The sequence below is a fragment of the Salvelinus fontinalis genome, unplaced genomic scaffold (genome assembly GCF_029448725.1).
Source record: "Salvelinus fontinalis isolate EN_2023a unplaced genomic scaffold, ASM2944872v1 scaffold_0337, whole genome shotgun sequence".
In the NCBI taxonomy this organism is placed as follows: Eukaryota; Metazoa; Chordata; class Actinopteri; order Salmoniformes; family Salmonidae; genus Salvelinus; species Salvelinus fontinalis.
This window is the reverse complement of record NW_026600546.1, coordinates 127,644-146,911: the sequence shown is the minus strand read 5'-3', so window position 1 is coordinate 146,911 and position 19,268 is coordinate 127,644. Positions and strand designations below refer to the sequence as shown.

General features: G+C 43.7%; 1 pseudogene; it reads right to left on the bottom strand.

Moving 5' to 3' along the window:
* Nucleotides 1–7,562: 7,562 nt before the first annotated feature.
* On the bottom strand, nucleotides 7,563–19,226 carry LOC129845682 (uncharacterized; annotated as a pseudogene).
* Between the last annotated feature and the right edge of the window lie 42 nt (nucleotides 19,227–19,268).

The following is a 19,268-nucleotide window of genomic DNA, read 5'->3' as shown; positions in this document are numbered from 1 at the left end:
TGGTCCGTACCCTGATGGACAGGCCTTTACGTCTCATAAATCATAGACACCACGATGGTCCACCTCTAAAATCCTCAAACTTCATTGCGTTGGCGATTGTTTTGGCTTTCAGTCGGATCTGTACAGCTGAAACACCTCGGCCGTCTGCTCTCTGTGTTGTTGACCCAGTCTTCAAGTTCATTTTCTAGTTCGGGCCATCTGCTTTTCTTCCCTCTGAAAGCTTTTGTTGTCTTTTTGCACTGAGTCAGTTCCTCACGCTGCTGTTTCCAACGTCTTATCATCGACTCATTAAGGCCAAGCTCCCGTGCAGCAGCTCTATTTCCTTTTCCAACAGCCAGATTGATCGCCTTCAACTTGAAAGCTGCATCATATGCATTTCTCCGTGTCTTTGCCATGATGAGGGTGACAAAATGACTACCGTAATCAGAATGATGGGAGGTTTGAGCGCACTCGATTCACGTCACAATATGTGACGGTGCTCAGTTTTTTGGCGGCATGAATCTTGTGAAAGCGGGAAAAATCCATAAATTAGCCGCGTCATTGTATAAGCCGCGAGGTTCAAAGCGTGGGAAAAAGAAGCGGTTTATAGTCCGGAAATTATGGTATGTGACAATTTGACAGCAATTTTATCCCCGACAGAAAAGGAAGTCAAAGCGGACACCTACGAAGATGGCATCTCAGGTAAGCAGCACTGGGCTGTATTGACGTATCCTAAAAAAAATGACATGTGCCGCTTTAGATATAACGGTCATATCTCAGTTATTGTTTTCTTTACTTTCAGAGAGCAAGCTGACCAAGGGGGTCGAAAATGTAGATATTGCCAGATGTTCACTGTGTGAGGACCAGGCCATGGAAGCTTTATTGCTGGCAAAGTGTCCCTAACCAGAGGTAATTAAACTGTTATGTGTTATTTTTCTCCATCTCTGCCTATCTTGTTGTACATGGAATCTGTCTCACATGCATGAATTTAAAAAAAAAATTAAGATGTCAGCTGCTAATTTTCATATTTACAGCCATTTTCACTGGACTATCTGTTGCTGCTAAGTCATGGGTTAGCCTTGCAATAACCAAGTGGTGAGAAACACATCCCTCTATATTTAAATGTTTCAGGTACACTTTGAAAGGAGATACTGTATGTGACGCAGACACCTATTGGCATTATCTTCTATTGTTTGTCCTCATGGGTCTATTTTTCAGCTTAAAGTACTCTGTAGCCACTCACGTCATCCCTCTCCCCCTAAATCCTCTAGGTTATATCAGCTGTTCTGTTAAACCTCTCCCGCATCTGAACTGGCTGACAGAGGGCACAGCCTGATCATAGGTGAGATGTCACTTGGTTGAGTCAACAGGAAGTATTATTAAAGAGACGCTTTACATTGAAACCCCAGAGTTAATGATCCAAGGTCAGTTTTGCATTTCACCTTCTGATTTAAGATGATTGATCATGTTAGACAAAAAAACAGGCTTAATCAAGCTCTCTCGTCTGCAGGTATGTTTTGATGTGAGAGGAATCCAGTCCCGACAGCGCAATTGTGATGAACTGAGAGAATATTAGGGTAGCACTGTCATTCATGAATCATATGCTATCTGCCGCTGTTCTTACCTCTCTACCCACCTCGTCTTCTAATGCACACCATATGTGCACTGAAGTACAGATTTGCCTACTTTTTTTATTTAACTAGGCAAGTCAGATAAGAATGACGGCCTAAGAACTGCCTTGTTCAGGGGCAGAAGGACAGATTTTTACCTTGTCGGCTCGGGGATTCGATCTTGCAACCTTCCGGTTACTAGTCCACCTGCCCGCCCAAGATTGAACTTGTATTTATAATATTACAATTAAAATGCACTTCTTTCAATAAAGCGTTTCACATTCTCCACTGGTTGAAATACTATCCTGTGTCCGTCCTCAGATTAATGGAGTTAAATGTGCATAGGTTTTTCTCTCTATGAATTACAGATCAATCATGTTTAGTCTATTGTATAGTTACAATGTGTAATCATTGATATCCCAGGAGCAGTAAACACTAAAGTGTATAATTGTAATGCATGCAGACACCGCATCATTTAAATAATGGCGTTTGATATGACTGAAAAATACAGTCATACCTGAAACGCACCTTTATTTGCAAAGGAAGAGTACACGATCGGTGAATATATTCAATGTACAGGCTACAATGTGGTGGTAAGTACAGTCCATGTGTATATAGGACTTGCATCCTTGGCACATTAAAGTTATATTCTACTCTAGGCTTCATTAATGCCATTCAGCCTTCAGGTTCATAGATTGGTATGAATATTAGTTCAGAACTTTACGTTTTAGGGTTCATACCCAGATCAGCTACATAGTTATTTTTAACCCGACACAATAAGCAAGTAAATAGTTAGCTAGCTAGCTATGTTACTTCAGCTGCATTGCAAGGCAAGCTTACACAATTGTGCAGTCAATGCGTTTGTCTCTACATTAACACATTCCTCTCAAATTGTACATTTGCTTGACTCGTTAAGACGTCAGCCATCTTCGTTGAGCGCCACAAGGCAAGGGTGGCTCGCGTCAAAAATTGTCATCACAAAGCCTTGGGACCCAAATGCATTATGAGTGCTGTCGTGGCAATTTCCTGTATTACCAAATGAGGAGAGTCACAAACCACACACACACACGTCAGAGTTATACTTAAACTTCACCTTTAATAATATGAACTTTACCAAAGCCCTGTGACTTTCAACAATTCACTATCTATGAATTGTTGAGAGTTCCAACAATGGCAATTGACATCTTTTATATTAAAGATACACCCCTCTCAACTTACATGACGAACCACAGATCTTAGGAAAACTTCACAAAAGGCCTTTCACTTGAGACAGGAGTATCCCTTAGCCAGATTGCATTCGCTATAAATTATCGCTCAGTTTGGTCTCTAAAACGAGGTTCTAATCTCGTTCATGGTACTTCGTAGTACCAAAACATTACCTCATCCAAGGCATAACTCAATTGTCAACTCTATATACTAAGGAGCATCAAAAGTTGTGCTATAAATTCTCAGACAACACAAAGATTCCTTGATGCCCTTCCAGACTCCCTCTGCCTTCCCAAGGACAAAAATCAGTTAACCACCTAACTGAGGAACTCAATTTAACCTTGCACAATACCCTAGATGCATTTGCACCCCTAAAAACTAAAAACCTTTGTCATAAGAAACTAGCTCCCTGGTATACAGAAAATACCCGAGCTCTGAAGCAAGCTTCCAGAAAATTGGAACGGAAATGGCGCCACACCAAACTGGAAGTCTTCCGACTAGCTTGGCAAGACAGTACCGTGTAGTATCGAAGAGCCCTCACTGCTGCTCGATCATTCTATTTTTCCAACTTAATTGAGGAAAATAAGAACAATCCGAAATTTCGTTTTGATACTGTCGCAAAGCTAACTAAAAAGCAGCATGCCCCAAGTGAGGATGGCTTTCACTTCAGCAGTAATAAATTCATGAACTTCTTTGGAGGAAAAGATCATGATCATTAGAAAGCAAATTACGGACTACTCTTTAAATCTGCGTATTCCTCCAAAGCTCAGCTGTCCTGAGTCTGCACAACTCTGCCAGGACTTAGGATCAAGAGAGACACTTAAGTGTTTTGGTACTATATCTCGACACAATGATGAAAATAATCATGGCCTCAAACCTTCAAGCTGCATACTGGACCCTATTCCAACTGAACTACTGAAAGAGCTGCTTCCTGTGCTCGGCCCTCCTATGTTGAACATAATAAACGGCTCTCTATCCACCGGATGCGAACCAAACTCACTGAAAGTGGCAGTAATAAAGCCTCTCTTGAAAAAGCCAAACCTTGACCCAGAAAATATAAAAAACTATCGGCCTATATCGAATCTTCCATTCCTCTCAATTTTAGAAAGCTGTTGCGCAGCAACTCACTGCCTTCCTGAAGACAAAGAATGTATACGAAAAGCTTTAGTCTGGTTTTAGACCCCATCATAGCACTGAGACTGCACTTGTGAAGGTGGTAAATGACCTTTTAATGGCGCAGACCGAGGCTCTGCATCTGTCCTTGTGCTCATAGACCTTAGTGCTGCATTTGATACCATCGATCACCACGTTCTTTTGGAGAGATTGGAAACCCAAATTGGTCTACACGGACAAGTTCTGGCCTGGTTTAGATCTTATCTGTCGGAAAGATATCAGTTTGTCTCTGTGAATGGTTTGTCCTCTGACAAATCAACTGTACATTTCGGTGTTCCTCAATGTTCCGTTTTGGGACCACTATTGTTTTCACTATATATTTTACCTCTTGGGGATGTCATTCGAAAGCATAATGTTAACTTTCACTGCTATGCGGATGACACACAGCTGTACATTTCAATGAAACATGGTGAAGCCCCAAAATTGCCCTCACTAGAAGCCTATGTTTCAGACATAAGGAAGTGGATGGCTGCAAACGTTCTACTTTTAAACTCGGACAAAACAGAGATGCTTGTTCTAGGTCCCAAGAATCAAAGAGATCTTCTGTTGAATCTGACAATTAATCTTGATGGTTGTAAAGTCGTCTCAAATAAAACTGTGAAGGACCTCGGCGTTACTCTGGACCCTGATCTCTGTTTTGACGAACATATCAGGACTGTTTCAAGGACAGCTTTTTTCCATCTACGTAACATTGCAAAAATCAGAAACTTTCTGTCCAAAAATGATGCAGAAGAATGTATCCATGCTTTTGTTACTTCTTGGTTAGACTACTGCAATGCTCTACTTTCCGGCTACCTGGATAAAGCACAAATAAACTTCAGTTAGTGCTAAATACGGCTGCTAGAATCCTGACTAGAACCCAAAATTGTTATCATATTACTCCAGTGCTAGCCTCCCTACACTGGCTTCCTGTTAAGGCAAGGGCTAATTTCAAGGTTTTACTGCTAACCTATAAAACATTACATGGGCTTGCTCCTACCCCTCTATCCGATTTGGTCCTGCCGTACATACCTACACATACCCTACGGTCACCAGACGCAGGCCTCCTCATTGTCCCTAGAATTTCTAAGCAAACAGCTGGACGCAGGGCTTTCTCCTATAGAGCTCAATTTTTATGGAATGGTCTGCCTACCCATATGAGAGACGCAGACTCGGTCTCAACTTTTAAGTATTTACTGAAGACTCATCTCTTCAGTGGGTCATATGATTGAGTGTAGTCTGGCCCAGGAGTGTGAAGGTGAACGGAAAGGCTCTGGAGCAACGAACTGCACTTGCCGTCTCTGCCTGGCCGGTTCCCCTCTCTCCACTGGGATTCTCTGCCTCTAACCCTATTACAGGGGCTGAGTCACTGGCTTACTGGTGCTCTTTCATGCCGTCCCTAGGAGGGGTGAGTCACTGACGTGATCTTCCTGTCTGGGTTGGCGCGCCCCCCCTTCGGTCGTGCCGTGGCGGAGATCTTTGTGGGCTATACTCGGCCTTGTCTCAGGATGCTAAGTTGGTGGTGTGGGGGCTGTGCTTTGGCAAAGTGGGTGGGGTTATATCCTTCCTGTTTGGCCCTGTCCGGGGGTATCATCGGATGGGGCCACAGTGTCTCCTGACCCCTCCTGTCTCAGCCTCCAGTATTTACGCTGCAGTAGTTTATGTGCCGGGGGGCTAGGGTCAGTTTGTTATTGTAACAGTATAACTTTAAATCGTCCCCTCGCCCCGACACGGGCGCGAACCAGGGACCCTCTGCACACAACAGTCAACCACGAACCGTCGTTACCCATCGCTCCACAAAAGCCGCGGCCCTTGCAAACCAAGGGGCAACACTACATCTAGGTTTCAGAGCAAGTGACGTGACTTTGATTGAAACGCTACTAGCGCGTACCCGCTAACTAGCTAGCCATTTCACATCCGTTACATTATATCTGGAGTACTTCTGTCTTAGCCGGTGTCCTGTGTGAATTTAAGTATGCTCTCTTTCTCTCTGAGGACCTGAGCCCTAGGACCATGACTCAGGACTACCTTGCATGATGACTCCTTGCTGTCCCCAGTCCACCTGGCCGTGCTGCTGCTCCAGTTTCAACTGTTCTGCCTGCGGCTATGGAACCCTGACCTGTTCAACGGACGTGCTACCTGTCCCAGACCTGCTGTTTTCAACTCTAGAGACTGCAGGAGCGGTAGAGATACTCTTAATGATCGGCTATGAAAAGCCAACTGACATTTACTCTTGAGGTGATGACTTGCTGCACCCTCGATAATTGTGATTATTTGACCATGCTGATAATTTATGAACATCTTGGCCATGTTCTGTTATAATCTCCACCCAGCACAGCCAGAAGAGGACTGGCCACCCCTCAGCCTGGTTCCTCTCTAGGTTTTGGCCTTTCTAGGGAGTTTTTCCCAGCCACCGTGCTTCTACACCTGCATTGCTTTCCGTTTTAGGCTGGGTTTCTGTACAGCACTAAGATATCAGCTAATGTAAGAAGAGCTATATAAATAAATTTGATCCCATCTCAAGTAAACCTCCTCTTCTCCCCACTCCTGGACAAGCTCACTGAGGGTAGTGACTTGCGCACAGACATTGTTGAGCCAAGGGATATTTGGTTCCCCCGTAATCACGCCATCCCTTCACATATGAAGACAATGTTCCATTCTGACATCTCCCCTCTCTGGGCCCCAAGTGACTGAGCCCTAGCTGAGAAGGGAAACGTGCAACTGCCAACAGTATAGTCCAAAGGGACACATTCTAATGGCAACTCACATAAGCATATTATGTAAATTAAACATCCTATTTATCTATGTTACCCAACTAATTCATCCTCCAATGCGCCAACTCCCCCTTGTGGTCTGGAGCAATGAAGCCGTCCCACGGTGCAAGCTCGCAACTTTTTAAAGGAGGAACTGCTGCATCTCTTTAGTCCCCGCTGTTCCGTAAGGTGTTTCTTTAAATCTGATCCTGATGCGGAATAGATTGCAACGTATTCATGACTCTGTACCTTCCGTAGTCCGAACTTGACGATTGTGAAGAGACCTCTGGTGGCATGTCTTGTGGGGTATGCATGGGTGTACGAGCTGTGCGCTAGTAGTTTTATAAACAGATCGCTCGGTACATTCAGCTTGTCAACACTTCTTACAAAAAACAAGTAGTGAGAAAGTCAAGCTCTCCCCATTTGAGATATACATGCATATCATTAAAGAACGGTCCATATTTGGATGGAAACCAAGCTAGTGAGAGGTATCAAGGAAAGTTGTAATTTCAGTTGAAAATTCCCAACACTGCTGCGCTCCCTGGGGCCTGCAGCCAACCACAGCCCTGCTGGCCTCACAAACCACCATCTGCTATAACATTGAGTCAGTTCTTCCTACTGGACATTGGAAAGCTTTTGTTTTGACACCCATTGTTCATCCTAGACGGGAAATTGGTGTTGATGGTTCAGAGTTCCATGCTTACAAAAGGGTTGACTGATACACAGATGACAAGCCTACTACATCCACTAAAGTACATGCGCCTTGGTGTTATACGCAAATCTGAAACAAATAAGGTAGCTCCAACGGTTAGAATTGTTGCCACGCAAGTAAAGCAAACGTAATTGTTATATAGAACACTTTATTTGACATGTTAGAACAAGACATTACACCCAAAGAATGTATCCAGAAGAAACATAGAAATGACGCTCCTCAAAGAGGTCTTTGACATGTCGTTGACCTGTTGAGAGAGAGAGAACCTATTAGTTTAGTTATGGTCTGACGGAGTCTGTAAAGCATAAAACAAGACCTACCTCTTTTCGAGTTGTCCTGGTTCACACATTGTCCACTACAGGGGCTGCCAGAGGGACTACTGGCATCACAGATGACCACATCACAATGGACAAAGACCTAGGAATCAAAGATTTGATGGTGTCAGATGCATTTAAAAGGGATGATTGCCACTCACAAAATTAACCTATAAAGATTGTTGGGTGAAATTTGTTACCTGGCCACTCGGCTCAACCGCATCCTCGACGAAGGAAAACATATAGACCTCAAAGCGTTTGACGTGAAGGGGGAAGTGGACCCTGGCGTCAGCTACCACCGGGTGAAAGACTACACGGTACGGATCCTCCGGGTTCTCACAACTGCCAGTGTAGAGAGAGGGACTAAGTTAGGAACAAGAAAACACTGTAAACCCCAACCGCCTTGTGTATGAAGTCTTATGGTGGAGTCATGACTGTCCTGTGAGGATCAGATCAATTCACACTGTGTTGTAAAAGACAGGGGAAGTAGGTTCCTTCTCCCCCTCCAGTATGAACTAAAGGAATGTCTTTGTTAACAGGCTTTTCCCACCAAAACTCATACCCCTCCTAAATTCACCTCGGTCTTGAAAAACCCCCAACAATTCATATACAATGTAAAGGCTCGAGACTTCCTACCTGTAGTGAGCACTTTTCTAGTTCCAGTATTTCCTTATTAAAAATCAAAATAAGAATCAACATGACATTCTTTTTCTATCTCTGACCAGTCATGTTAGAAATATTGTTCCAGTATTCACTTTTGAACGTATTAGAGAAACTCCTAGAAAATGTGCATAGTAAGTAGCCACGCCACAAGTGACATCAGAGAGCGGGTCAGACTGACAGAACTGTTCCCGGAGGTCAGAGTGCATAAAAGGATTGGTAACTGAAATTAACATTAGACCAGAAAACCATCAGTCGCTAGCTACACGTTTGAAATGGTTGGAACTTTCCAAAACGCACCTTCCTAAGGACGGCGAGCTGCAGCTCATGTCCAAAGTTGTCCGAAACCTGAATACCAACACGAGGGAGAATAAACACCCCTCAGACAGACAGTCACTGGTACAGCCGATTAGCTGTTTGAGCCAAGTACCTAGAAAAGCTAACTTCAGTGGGACCATTCTGCTACTATATCCAAACCATCCTACTCTCATCACCCACTGAGGAATCAGCGACAGGGTTGATTAGCCCATCTTCCAGAATGAGTGAAAGGAAAATCCATCCTGAAGTTCCGTTCAAGACTAGTCATTGGAGCCACGGACAACTATTGACATTGTGACCTCAGGGAGCCAATCAGAGAGAAGACCCAACCACGGCGGCATCTCACAAATACATTCATGCAAAAATGTAACAACGATAAGTGTCCCTTATGGAACCATGGGTGGGGGAGACATCGTAACAAGCCGTCATATTGTGTCAGTTCGCTAGGGACCTGTGTGTTTAGCTAGTAAATAAATTAAACCAATTTGTATAGTACTGAATCATAAGGCTGGGGTTCTTGCAGCTGCGAGGAGGATACGATGTAATGGTTAATAAGTTGACTTTAGCAATGTAATAGATTTCTACCGTCTAGAGTTTAAGTCAGGAGACGGTATCTTTAAAACCGTTTCCTCGGCACCCCAAATCCTAACACGATTCATTTAGAGTCGGGTAACAATTAAACAGTCCTCAGATAATTCAAGGTCACGACAGTAGTTTGTTGGTTTTAATTTCTGATCTTTTGCCCCATCAGACCTGGAAAAATCTGATTTAGTACATTTTTTATTTATATATAAACAGAAATTGGGCTGCCTATTTGAAAAAAAAATGCATTTAATTTGTCAAGGGAGGGTCATACTAGCAATGCCATAGCATTTCTCAACAATATTACTTTGTCTACTGCAAAGGCTTTTATAGCTAGTTAAATGACGGATGTCAAATGTCTACGTCGTATGTCCAACATGTATATTCAATTACATTGACATGATCGCATTCTCATGTGGTGAGACGTCCCTCTAAATGGTTCTTCAAATTCTAAATGATCCAGAATGGTCAGACTACAGGCGACCTGAATATTGATCAATTGACCGTGGTTTAACCCTTTGTTCCCGAATAGACAGTCGGTATCATATTTTCAAAATAAATACTTAATTTTAATTTAGAATGTTATGCAATGCGCCAGAGCAATTCTTCCGCTGTCGGAAAAATTGGTCACACAAAATAAATTCTACACCCATGGCATCAGATTCACACGTGGAGGACTTCTGTGAAGGGAGCAGCTCTACAAAGTAACCTCTGCATTGACAGTTTAGGCCTACTTTTGTCATTTGCATCTTTGGGAGGTTAATCATTTACTGTTTAACTGACAGATATTAGCAAAAAGGGATTTGTGAAATCTGAAGACGTTACATTGAGAAAAACGCCCACACCAGTACAAATCCACTTTAGCTGACAGACAAGAGCTTTCTCACGATTTTACTCAACGATTTAAGCCAAGTATGATATAGTTGCAGCTGAAGTGACAAATCTGAACTGCCCATTTCGTGCACAGCCATGTGAATGTGGTGTCTTTTCCTATGATCTACAAAACATTATCAGCCTGTTTTTTTCAAACTGCTACCACCCCCACCAGGATGACATTTGATTTAATAAACAGCTGCAAAGTTACTCCCGTGACAGATGAGCCTTGTGTCCACATGGCCGCCGAAGCAAATTAAAATAGGGGGTGCCAAATTTATCCCGATCCCCCAAATAAATGGTTTTGACCATAAAGTTGCTTCACTACACTGCTTGGTGTAACATGTATCCAGATACTGAAAAGACACCCGCAAAATAAAGTGTCATTTGCAGCGTGCATAATCATGGGCAAAGTCATTGTAGCCCATCTACCAAAGGTTGCAGTGTCCATTACAATGTAGGAAAAATAAGTCATCTTTCAATAGTAACACAATTTAAATTCTTGAGAAGATGGCAAAGTTAAAACTTAGGCCAGCTGTGTCGTAACATTTTTTTAAATATAAACATTAGCTAGCTAAATAAGGCTAGCAAGATGCTGCTACACTTGACCGTGGTATTTGTTCATGTTTAGCAACTCCCAATTAGCGCATTCCTCAAGGACAGGAAATTCCATTGAAAGTGGCATCAACTTCTAGGGATCCTGTCAACTGATCCTATTCAGTTTCAAACATCAACTTCCATGCTGCACAGGCGTGTGAACCATCCTTTATGTTAAGCGCATAACCGTTTTAAACACAAGAGGTCACTTGTGCCTGAATTCAACAAGTATTCAGTCAGTGTTAAGAGCAGTTGTATGAAACCAATCGGAAAGGCAAGCTAAGCTTGCCAGCCGCTCTCGATTTCCATTCGACTGACCATCAGTTCAGCACAACACTGAACTGTAGCAAACCAAAAGGATAACATTGAGTAAAAAGGTGTAGGTAACGCCAACATAGTGTCTTAACCTTTCCACACGAGAGTTCCAAATATCTTCAACAGTCGCCCCAGCGGGAGTTTATTTTATGCACGGGATGTCAGTATGCACTCACCGTTCCAAAATGTGGACAGTTAACCCACGCTGACCTCAAACCAAGGCACACTACCTGCTCTTTTTCTATAGGCTGTTCCAACTTCTAAGTTTGCCTCATTAATTCACAAAAGAAGCCCATTTCACTGTTGCAGACAATTTCTTTTTGAGAATTTGAATGAGCCAGACAAACTTTCCTTCAAGCATACAGACATTTGCACAACTAGTCAGAACAGGCCTTGCACAAACTTTCCCCCTGGCACATTTATTGGCTGGTGGCCACATTGCCTTCCTTACAAATAACTGGACATGCGTGCATTCCTATCAAAGAGCCTTATTTTCTGTGTAACGTCTCTACTGTAAGTATAATGTACTTGGCGTTTTATTCATGCATTCTGATTCTTGCCTAGATTGTAATGGACACGTGTGTAAAACACTTTTGAAGGTGGTACCGAATATGAGCTAACGCCATACAATGCAGTCGGGTTATCACGTAAGCGTCTGTCAGACTCAACTGACGTATGGTGTTAAGACACCTGGGATCTCGGAGTACCCGAGATGCTATGTGTGATGCTACGCGCCAGAATCTCCCATAAGTGTTCATTTGGGTGGAGATCTGGTGACAGACCGCATACGGCTCACATCGTTTTTAAGCTCAAACCATTGTGACCACTCATGACCTATGGATGGGGGCATAGCCACGGTAGCCAAAGTAAATGGCCTGCCAAGCATGATAGGTTGCTAATTACTCAGGAACCACACCTGTGGAATAACACTTGTTTAGGCCCAAAAACAACAAGTTACCCATTAATGATGAGATTCCACCGGGGTCGGGAGTCACGGTCCTCGTTGGGGGTGGCCCAGCAGTGGTCAAGCACCAGCGCTATCTTGGGGTCAGAGGACCTGGTCAGCTCCACCTCAAAGTGCAGAGGCTGTCTCAGGTACCTCACCACTGGATAGTCCTCCTCCTGGTGGAACGTGTTATACGAGGCGTCTGGAACACAGAACGAGACAACCGGTGGGCACAAAACAGCGAGGTACCATCTCAACTTGTCCATTAAGAAACACACGTTTATCATATCCTGTTGTGCCCCGATGAACCCCCCCCCCCCCACACCAGAGGTTTCTGACAAATTCCCAAATCAGCTCCTCACCGTTACTCCGTAGCCACACCTGTAGATCTCAGAACGCAAGAGTAATATATCATATGGCTTACATTTTTGGGAATGGTTTTGTTAAGGACACCTTCCAAGATCCTATATTCCAGATCAGGAGTGATTAGAATTTAGAGGCCAAGTTGAAATTCTGAATTAGTGCACGCTTACCCTGAGCGAGTCTCATTCTGACCATTAGTCGACCCGTCCCAGTCTCGGCAAAAGGCTCGTTGTCACGCCGCCTGGTGAGGAAGACCAATGTGCGAGTGATGTTGACCACATAGTAGCAGGAAACCTTTAACCTAAAGAGGGAAGTAGGGGAAACTTCAAGCAGTGGAGTGGACACACTGGTAGTAGAGGCACATTTTCCCTGTATACAAAGTATTGAGCAATTGGTGAAGAATTAAAAAAATCTAACAGCTACAATTGTGATGCGTAATGCACTTACTGATATTCCTCCTCTGAAGACGTCGTGCCATTCAGCTTCACCTCAAGTTCATCTGGCAAGGAGATTTCGTTCTCATACAGCATGACATTGTTGATAAACTATGTAGTAGAGGGGAATTGACTTATTACAGCCTGCAGAAGCAAACAGTCCGTAAATACACAGTACCCATCACCTCAGGGTAATAGTCAATTTACCTTCCTGGTGGTGCCACAGTAGTTGACAGTGAAGTGGAAGTAGGCGAAGCGATCGTCGCTGTAGGTGGGACCACAGGCGGGGTCGCTCAGGGTCAGCTGACCGGGGTTCAGACTGGGAGCAGACTCTACCTTGACCGCCAGCGCAGTCATCGTTCCGTTAGAGAAACACTCTTGGGGGTGGGGGAGCAAAAGACAGGTTCTGTATTTGTTACACTTCATTGAGCACAGTAGAACCAATGGAATAGCACCAAAAGTGCAAACCATGCCCATCTGGCACTATTATTAGACACAGTATTTGCAAGGAACCCAGGTTTGGTAACGGTAGTATACTTAAAGGCTTCCTTATAATTACGACTCATGAGACTTACGTACGGTTTAGTATTTAATTTTAACATTATCTTATGCACCTGGCTTAAACTACCTGAAGCTTTCTTAATCATAGTTAAATAGGCAGACATAGGAAATAGCTACGGATAGCGGGAAGCAAACCCCCATCTTAAGTCAATACTGACATCTATTGGTAAACAAATATACCAGGTTACTACAGTAACCATGTCAAACGACTATTTATCGGATGTAATTGTTTGAGAACCAACCAGTCAGCGTTTTGAGGAAGCTGCAAGCCAGGGAAAAGTATTTGATGGTCATGTTGTTGTAAGGATTCAACAGAGCCACATCCAGTCTGCTCCTGACAGAGGACGGGTGAACCGACTGGGAACCAATGGGAGAGTTCATTAGTCCAATATTGTATGCATGTATACAGGGTAAGGAAAGCGAGGCTAGCTGCTGCAATTTAGGTTAACATGTTTTGGGAGAGCATCGTACCTCAAACACTGCGTCCGGCGAAGAGAAGGGCAACGTGATGGTGAAGTCTGCGTCGCCCTCTGTCAAATACTGTTGCGCAAGCTCATGGTTAAGCAGGCGCTTGCCAACCAAGACCACGAAAAAGGGATCTTGGTTCCTGTAGTCCACAGTGATGTGAAAGTTCTCCTGATCAGTTGCCAGTGACGGAGGGTGGCACTACAAGGACAAACAGGGTTGTGTTCATTAAGCACAAAAAAAACAGGAAGGTACTACTTGAACTTGTCCAAGGAGAAAACCTTGTTTTCAGAATAAACACGATCCTGGCAAACCACCAACAGGACACTGGGTCCAAATACTCTAAAGCTTAACATTTTCTTTGTAGAGAGACCGCATTGGAAAAACCTACAGTATGGCAAGTTGGGCTTTCACTGCAATCATTAACCAGAGGAAGCCATTCAACAGTAGTTTGGCGTAGTCCAGAGACATACCAATGTCCAGCAGTACAGCGTCCACAACGACAGAGTGAGAGAAAGGAGCGTACTCTGGAAAGACGACCAGGCCGTAGATCAGCTGAAGAGTGAAGGTTGTGACACCTTGTTCCACCCTTCTCTGTAGTGAAGTTAAAAGCATTGGTCAATTGATAGCATTATTGTTGTAACAGAACTCTATTCAATATCAAGTGACAACTAAGTACATATGGGGACTATTAAAACAAACTATATACTTGAAGTACTGTTGCACTCATTCCTCTAAATCAAGCACTATTGGCAAGTGAATGCATACAACTGCCAAAATAATGGAAACACTTGAGTAAATGAGGGATACAAAGTACACTTGTGCCATTATTTATATTTTGTTGGTGGCCCACTTATTAGGGCGTGTACAAATCACTGCGTGTGGCTTTGAATTTAACAGAAACACACCTCCTTAAAGACCACCGGGTCCGAGAAGGGCACCTCCATCCTGAAGCTCTTCAAGGTGTTGTCCAGGGATCTCTGCTCCTGAACATTGAAGCCTCTGGCGTTGCACTCTGCAACAGTTAGCACCATGGTTGGAAAGGTGATGTTCAGCAGCTCCACATCAAGGTTGAAGGTCCCCAACTCAAGCACAAACACTGCCTGCTCAGGAACTGTGTCTAAGGGCGTGTCTGTTCATTGGAAAAAAACATTTTGAAATGCGGTACAATGGAAGTCGAAAATGGACATTTGTTATTGCCTCCCCGTTTCAGTACATTTTCTTCTGTTTTGTGCCTAATGAACCACCCAGGCATCCCAAATTACCATAGGCACTATTTAACTAAACCAGACTCAGTCGCGAACTTGTGGAGGCCTGGCCATCGGAGGTGTTGTGATAGGGAAGAGGACTTTGTAGCGTGTGTCCTCGTGTGCGACCTCCTCGATCCACAGCAACTCAAGCATGGGCTCAATGGTGTAAGTGACAAAGTACTGGTCATCCTGAATATGGCTCTGTAAAGGGAGACGAGTGATGCATTCAGGCTGTAATACACAAGTGGAGTGCAAAAACAGCTAAATGTTCCTTACAAGCCAGAAAGATAACCGGTAGAGTAACAGTGTGGTTTGTCCTTCGGCCGCTTGTAATTTAAGACAAAATATCTGTTTACCCGACTTCAGAGAGCTGGTAGGCATATGGTTGTCAACTTGCATTTCCGGCGGTGCGTATTTTCAAAGCAACCGACACGCAAAGTAAACACTTGCACAATATGTAAACAGTAGCCGAGTGTAACCGAACGTTGCTTGCATTCAGTTGAGTGGCAAAGCTACCGGCTCCCTAAAAAGTCAGGTAAACAATACTTTAGTGTGGATATTTGGTCTCAAATTTCAAGCGGCTGAAGGACAATGTTTAAGTGTCATTTTATGCAACATTCACACAATTTTGCAATCCAATGTGTCAGGCTGTATACACACACCCAACAATCCATTGTATATTAGCCTGACTAAGCAGACAATTCCTCAATAACAAACATTTTACACAAGACAACGTTTCTAGGCGTTTACCCATGAGAGATGGCAAAGGGTTACTGCAAAGCACTGTCAACTGCTGCAGTACAAAGGGCTCTACAAATAAGATTTGATTTAGAAATTAAACAGGAACATTTTACTCATCCAACACTGACCTTGAAATAGCCGCCAACCGCCCCCACCGGAATTTCAACAATAATATGAGCCTCTGTGACTAAAACAGAGTAGTTTCTGGCAGCCATTTCCTCAGTGTCCAGCCTCTTAGCGTCAATTCCCATGTACACCTCCAACATGGTGAAGGCATCAGAGGAAAAAAGTGGGTCTATGTGCTTGGGCATGTACCAGGTGATCACTTCTGGAGTAAAGGCCACTGCCCCTGCAGTGAAACAAGAAACCAAGTACACATCATAACAGAACATTTTGCAACTGAAAACAAATCAAAAGTCTTGTCTGGAGCCAATTAAGAACTGGGTTCATAGGATCTTAATTTGCCAAGTTAGTCCATTATTTCACACTCAACCTGGTGTTGGACAAACAGCCGTGGCATCTACTCGAGTAACCAGCCACTTCTGCTCAAAGAAGGTTGAGGCTGAGAGAACCCGCATCGGAACCCCAGCTACCTGTTCAGGGGGCAACCACACCAGGGTCGTGTTCAGTAGGGCACACCGTATTAACAATGTTGCAGAGTTCAGGTAGGGCCACCGTTTCCAAATTTTTGCTCTACTGAACATGACCCAGTTCATGGAGGAAGTGGAGAAAGTCAGCTTACATTCTGGAGGTATGTCTCCTCTGCATTATGAGGGCTTCTTAACACCAGCCGTGTGGGAGTGTTGGCTATTGCATAGCCCTTTCTTTGGACCTCATCCACACTCATGACCTTCTTGCTAGGACTAAAGACGACTGCTGTCATTTTGTATCCTGCAGCAACAGCCTGTCTCAGGAAATGGAAACAGGAATTAAACAAATTGTCAACAAATGCACATTTTGTTAAGCGCCATCCTGTAGTGAAATTACAGAAACATGGCTACCTCAGCTCCTCTCCGGAAGTTGCCGCTCCTTGCTTTCGGGCCTCCAGTGGGCTGTTCAGGGACGGTTTGGATGTCTGGAAGAGTCCTTCTGACAGACACCTAGAGAAGAAAGGCCATTATTCCCTATGCATTTTCTCCCTCCCATACAATACGAAATCAAGGGCCAGTTCTCAATCTGTCCACTCACCTCCTTAAATTAAGGAGTATTGAATTGAGAGAGAGTCAAGACCCTCTACGTTGTGTCACAGAAGCAGAAGAAATGAAACACTGGACAGTTGTAGCTCTAGACAGATCATTTATACAGGCAGTACAACAAGCTCGACTGTAAACCTGTCCTTTGGGGCATGCTCCGCTCACTTGCCTCCATGTAGTTGCGGTCGCACAGAATCTCTCGGGAGGTCCAGGGGGTGTAGCTACAGGTTTTGCCCACTCTATACACAGGGTATTCAGTCATGTGGTTTCCTGGCAGCCTGAACTGCATGACCAAGCTGAACATCTTATCATCCTAAAATGAAGGGGGAAGGAAAAAATAATTAAAGCCTTTCATTATATAGCAGAAAACAAATAATTCAGTTGACCTTCATGAACTATAGACTGTGGCAAAATTGCCTATATGAATGCAGCTGCCACTGTATTGAAGCCACACTACAGGAGAAAAGCTAAGTAGTACACATCACTGCAGTCTGTATCAGAAAGTTGGCTGGCCCTCTGAAAGCCCTCCATAAATTTCTGCTGTACCTTACATCATCGTTAACTTAGAGGTAAGAGATAGCAAACCCAGGGGTGGTAAAACTGCTTAAATGTTTCTGGCACTGTACTTCTAATTACCTCCATGCTCTAAAATGGTATGAATTACCAACTCAAGCTTATTGAGGACCTTTTTACTGAAGAATGCGTTTGTTTTCAATGATTACATTTTTCATCAAATGATGCAAATATTGACTGGTATCTTTGTGTATACAGGGCTCATCTGTAAAAGAGCCTGGTCTCAGCATGACTCCATGTCAAAGGTTAAATAAAATGACGTTGCTACATTATGGGTTGCAAATGCAGTGACACTGAAAGGCAAACTGTCCATTTGAAGTTCAAGCAAACACTACAGTGCTTAGGGTTACCATGTTTTGGGAAAAGCAGTTTTGAAGAGAAGCAAAAAACATGGCATTCCCCATGGGGTCAAATTTAAAGCTGAATCCACACTGAGTAGCAAGGCCAGGCGTCAGGTTTATGATTTGTGTGTCATCTGGAAGGGATGGAGATGGTGTGAACACAATAGTTGACAAACAATATCAATCCCTGAATTATGAAAGGAGAATCATAAGAGACAAACTCACTGAAGACAGCATCAACCTCTTTAAAAAGAGGAGCGACACTCAAACGAATAACGTTACCAAGGCATTCAGCGTTGAGGTCATCTGGAATGGGAAAGGTTAGTTAAAAAACAAAAAAGATATATTGTCAAACGCTTAGTGCTTGAACTTGTAGGGTGAAAAATGCATACTTATAGAAGGTTTCTGTTGTGCTTGTATGCCCACAGCTGCCAACAGGCAAAACAACCTGTAAGGCATTTGACAAATTATTATGATTGATTAAAAGGAGGAAGAACACAACTCAAATGTTTGCGTCGCATAAGACTCTTCTAGGCCTGGAACTACTTACCCTGAGCTAAAGAAAGGAACCATTGTAGAACAGAATTGTTTTGATAAAATACACAGCTACAGAATCTAATATTTGACCCAAGGTGTGCAGCCTACAGCCCAGGGGTATTCAACTATTACCCTATGACAAAGGCATCCCACACTCAGTCACCTGAACCCCAAAGGGCTGCACATTTTCTTTTTATTCCCCTAGCCCTACAAAGCTGATTCAAATAATCAACTAATCATCAAGCTTTGTTAATGTGAATCAGCTGTGTAGTGTTAGGACAAAAACCAAAATGCACACCAAGTTTGGGAAACGCTCCCCTGCCCTACGAGCCTGCTGGTTTTCTGTTCTAACTGATAATGACTTGCACCCACCTGGTGTCCCAGGTCTAGATCAGTCCCCGATGACAGGAGAACAATGAAGAAATGCAGTGGAACTGGCTTTGAGACCCAGAGGTGAGTTTGAGGGCTATAGCTGTTCCTGCTCCTCACATTTCACTGTTTGCCACTGGCGTAATTGAATGAGGGGTTATGCTGGATGTAACCGGTGTGAAATGGCTAGCTGGTTTGGGGGTAGTGCACTGATAGCGTTTCAATCGGTGACATCACTCGCTCTGAGACCTTGAAGTAGTTGTTCCCCTTACTCTGCAAGGGCCGCGGCTTTTGTGGAGCGATGGGTAACTGTTGTATATGTGTGCAAAGGGTCACTGGTTCGGCACAGAAGTAAAACTGTTACACGGGCAGCATTTAATTTGTCATCGATCGCTAGACCAGATGTTTTTTGATTTTTCCCCCT